The sequence below is a fragment of the Alnus glutinosa genome, chromosome 8 (assembly GCF_958979055.1).
Source record: "Alnus glutinosa chromosome 8, dhAlnGlut1.1, whole genome shotgun sequence".
Lineage (NCBI taxonomy): Eukaryota > Viridiplantae > Streptophyta > Magnoliopsida > Fagales > Betulaceae > Alnus > Alnus glutinosa.
The window spans coordinates 19,125,357-19,130,694 of NC_084893.1; the positions used below are offsets into that span (position 1 = coordinate 19,125,357).

Genomic DNA, 5,338 nt, shown 5'->3' on the forward strand with positions numbered 1-5,338 from the left:
TAGAGTATTGAACCACCTGAAGATAACGACACATCAAAGCAAGATAAAGACAATTCAAATCCCACTAATCTAGGATGATCAGATATCATCTATGTATATTCAAACGAATAGTTATCTTGTAAAGCTTAGTTATCTAGTTAGCTTCTTATCTCTAGAGAGTCATAGTTCTATCACAATTGTATTTCAAACATTCTGTTATTCATCACTGCTATACATACATTGGTTATCCTACAGATTAAATAGGCAATAACATAACAAATTATATTTGTTTATATGGTATCAGAGCTTTCTTTTGACTAATCATTTATTGATCCTTCAATGGCTTCTTCCTCTACTTCTTCTGCTACCTCTGTTGTTCATCCTACCATTGCCTCTTCTCTCCCCAGTATGAACAACCATTTTAAGCTGATGAGGGAAAACTACAACTACTGGAAATTCCAGATTGTTTCGTATCTTCAAGCTCATGAGCTTTTTGGCTATGTTGATGGCACGATCCAGTGCCTCGCGAAACTCCTTGCTGACTCCACTTCTGGCCTCCTAGCTTCGAATCCTGCCTATCAACGCTAGTTTCAACAGGATAAGGGTATCATGAACACGATTATCTCGTCTCTAACCGAGAATCTGTTTGCTCATGTTATTGGACTTGAGTCCTCGCGAGAAACCTGGCTCACCTTGGAATCTCTGTTTTCATCACAGTCCCAAGCTCGCATTATTCAAACAAGGTTACAACTTTCAACCTTGAAGAAAGGGGCTACCCCTGTTTTTGAATATTTTCACAAAGAACAGGCACTTGGGCATTCCTTGGCAGCCATCAACAAACCACTCCAGGAGTCAGAACTTGTTTCTTACATCCTTGTCGGATTGGGTGCTGAATATGATTCTCTGGTGACGTCTATTACCACCAGAATTGATCCAATCTCTATTGATGATCTCTATGGTCAACTTCTCTCATATGATCTGTGTTTTGAGCAGCACCAGTCAGCTGTTGATGTGTCCATCCTTATTGCCAATGTAGCACAGAGGAATCATGCTATGTCTCCCCGATTCTCTCGTGGTCAAGCATCTCAGACTGGTTATCGCAACAACCATGCAGGACATGGAAGGGGTTGAGGATGTTGATGTGGCCATCCATCTCACTTTCCCCCTGCTGGGTCAATCTCCTCTACTCGTCCTACATGTCAGGTATGTCTCAAGCTTGGTCACTATGCTACTACCTGCTGTAAATACCAAGAAATATAAATAGGAAATTAGCATTTAATAAGTTATATTTATTAAATAAATGAGGCTAATAATAAATTCTAAGTAGATAAATTTATATGATTGGAATAATAAAAATGGGTTTAATATAAAGTAATATAATTAAGAAATAAAATACTAATAATGAGTCATATTATGTTAAAGAATTAATTATAAGGGTTAAACTGTAGTTTGATTAAATAAGGGGCCGCATATTAATTAACTAAGAATAGAATTAATATAAGGTGGGATAGTGTTATAATTTAGAAAATATGGGGGTTTACAACAAAAAGGAAATCTTATCCATAGCCACATGTGTGGCTATGAATCACTCTTGGGATACCTTATCCCTTTGATAAATAGAAAAGCAAATAAAATAAAATATAAACGAGTGGGCAAGGGCATTTCGGTATCTCCCCTTCCCCTTCCCCTTTCTTTTGGATATCTCACGCCTACCCCCCCCCCCCCCCCCCCCCCCCCCCCCATCTATCTCTCCTGATTTCTCTAGAGCTTTCCCCTTTCTCCCTTTCATTTTCTTCCTCCTTCCTTTCTTTCTCTCTTCTCCACATTTCTCCTTCCTCTTCACACATGCACATTCGAGAGATTGAGAAGATCCAGCCATTGTTACTTGGAAAGGGCTACATCAACACCCTATTAGGAATTTAGCCGCTCATCGTAGTGCTGGGATGGTCTTTTGCCATGTTCTTCTCCTCTTCAACTTGTCAGGTCTCCAAGAAGAATTTTCTGTCTAAATCTAAGCACAAGCCCAAGCACCACTTTCTCTTAAAGCTTAGGGGTCTATTTATAGGGAGCACACAAGTCCTAGAAGCCCTTGGAAATTCAAAAAAATCGTCTCTTGAGTCTTCTTGTCCAAGTAGGAGATTGAAACTTCAATCCAAGTAGGAAAAGGATTCTAAATTCGTCCAGAATTGCGGTATGTTATTGCGGGGAGATTTTGAAATAGTAAACATCCGAATTAAGGAAAAGCTATTTTTGACATATTTGTTGAATTTTTTATCATCTTTCCAACGCCACCAATTTCATTGCAATTAGATATCTGACACAAAATTTAAGATCCAAACACTGAGACATGTGCAGAATCCAAATTTGAATCCAATTCGATTTTGACTCTTAGTGGAGAAATTCCGATTTAATCCTTCACTTGATTTGATTAAACTTAACCACATCATATAGGTCTTCTATTATGATCGGTTAAGCTTAAACATATCTTCTAAGTCTTCTCAAAGTGTGCTTTAAGCTCAAAATCAATGGAATTAATTGCATCTTTATTTAAAACCTGAAAACATTAAAACAACACAAAATCAAACAAATAACAATGCTAAGGAATTAACATATATAAGTTAAGGGGCTTGAATGTGCAACATTCGACGCTTATCAGCAGTCTAAGAAAAAGAGAGAAGAAGAAGAGAAGGAGAAGCAACGGTTCATTGGTTCTGGCCATGGGCTTTTGTGGAGATCGTGTCCGTATTGGATACTTTAATTGGTTCTCCAATGTAGAGTTCATGTAACTAGAATTCAAGGAAATATTCGAGTCAAGAGTCTAATGCAACCAGGTGAGTATTCTACTCACTAAGAAGTATTATTTTCATATATGATGAATTGCAAAATATATATTGTTTTACAAACCTGAGCCAATTGTATGTTGATTATGATATGTTTTGAATGATTTGAGTACCTTTGAGTATATTGAAATTATGATAAAGTTTTGGAGTATGAATATGATATGTGGAGTTTGAATGAATGGTGTGACTGCATGTTACGGTTGGGAGTTTTGAAAACTGTGTTTGCAATGGAACATGAATGTGATTTTAGAGTGAGTACAAAGTTTGGGAACATGATGTTTATGAAATTGATGCATGAATGAAAGGTGTTTGAATTGATTTAAAGGGTATGAATGTGTGCTATGGTTGGGATTTAAATTATGCAAATATTGATTGATGAATTTATGTGTTAAATTGTTTATGAAATCTTATTGAAGGCATGTGTTAAAGCATGATCATGGAATTAGAAAAGATATGTATTGTTGGAAAGGTGTTTGAATTGATTTAAAGGGTATGAATATGTGCTGTGGTTGAGATTTAAATTACGCAAATATTGATTGATGAATTTATATTTTAAATTATTTATGGAATCTTATTGAAGGCATGTGTTAAAGCATGATCATGGAATTGGAAAAGATATGTATTGTTTGAAAGGTGCTTGAAAGGTGTTTGAATTGATTTAAAGGGTATAAATGTGTGTTGTGGTTGGGATTTAAATTACGTAAATATTGGTTGATGAATTTATGTGTTAAATTGTTTATGGAATCTTATTGAAGGCATGTGTTAAAGCATGATCATGGAATTGGAAAAGATATATGTTGTTTTAAGGCATGAAGCATGAGCATATAAACGCTAAACATGGAACGAAGTGAGGTTTACAACCCACGGGAAACAATAATCTCAAAGGGACAAGTCCCAGGGGCAAGCCCCATACAGTAATCTCAAAGGGACAAGTCTCAGGGGCAAGCCTTATACAGTTTGCTACCTCGGGGCAAGCCCTATGAGTAGTTTTTCTAGACGTATGAGTATGCATAAGAGTCTCAATAGAAAAGAGCTTATGTATATTTCTATCGGATAGTCACATGATTTAAATGCCATTGCTTTCTAAGTCTCACTAAATCAAAAGTAATATAGTAGGTAGGGATGTATGTAGTTTCCAACAATGAAACTTCTACGTATAAGTCTCAGTTGCATAGTATACTTTAAATGTTTTCTATTAGTCGATGTTTGTTGTATCAGCTATAGGATTTTTCAAACAAAAGTTTATAAAATTGGTAGCTGTTATAGTTTACGCATAACTAAAAAGAAAAAGTTGGTTCTTTGCAAAAACTCAGTAAATAGAATACCTCTGAGGTCTTAGTGTATTTATTTATGCTAAGATGGTGGGCTCATAATTCCACTTGTGCGGATGCGGCAACCCTTGCAACCGTTCAGACTCTAATGTTGTGACTGCAGGTACTTCTATATAGTGGATGGTTTGGTAGCAATGTACTTTAGATGCTATGACTGAAGCACGCCGCGACGGTCATAATTGCTGGACCATGGGTGTCCACTGTTTTATAGGTTTTATCCATGGCTTGTGACGTTTGTGTCACTTATTATTATATAAGCCATTTTCTGTTGTGTAATTAATATGTATTTTATTTGAGGAAAGACTTAAACAGATAAATGTAATATGGCTCTTTGGTTATGATTATACCGTAGTAAAGTTTATATTGTGATTTCCGTTGCATAGTTAAATAGATGTTACTCTGATTTACTAGGTACATATTATGGGGTGTGTACCGTATACTGGCTTTGCGACATATCGTCGTGCCACTGTGATGACTCGTTTTATGTTTGTAAAAAAATAAAAAATAAATAAAAAAATAAAAACAGGTTGTTACACCTGTTATCACCAGCTTGATCACTCTTACCAAAGTAAACAAACCTCAGTTGGCTGCTTATTTGACATCACCGGCTCATGCTCCTGGTTATCAATGGTATCTTGATACTGGTTCCACCAACCACCTTACAAATGATTTATCCAATCTAAATGTGTGTGTTGATGACTACCTTGGAACTGTTCAGATTCGGGTTGGAAATGGTCAAGGTTTGCAAATCCTTCATACTAGCTTAGCCACTCTTCCTTCTCCTAAACTTATTTTTCAATTGCCTTCATTACTTCATGTTCTTGCAATACAGAAAAATCTAATTTCAATAAATCAATTTACTAGAGATAATAACTTGTTTCTTGAATTCCATCCTTCTTACTTTTGTGTTAAGGATCTTCGCACTCGGTCCCTTCTCCTTCAAAGCCCGAGTAATGGCTCCATTGGCTCTAGTTGGTGACAAAGTCTCGGTTGATCAGTGGCATTCCAAGTTGGGACATCCTGCTCTCCAAGTTGTTCGTAGGATTCTTGCTTCAAATAAACTGCCCATGGAGTCTTCTTCCTCCTCATTGATTTGTTCCTCATGTCAACAGGGAAAAAGTCATAGGCTTCACTTTGGCTCTTCAAGTTCATTGTCTTCCTTTCCTTTGCAATTACTTTTTCTAGATG

At 36.5% G+C, this 5,338-nt stretch overlaps 1 pseudogene; it reads left to right on the forward strand.

Moving 5' to 3' along the window:
• Positions 1 to 827: 827 nt before the first annotated feature.
• LOC133876595 (small nucleolar RNA Z247) lies at positions 828 to 958 on the forward strand (annotated as a pseudogene).
• Positions 959 to 5,338: the final 4,380 nt, after the last annotated feature.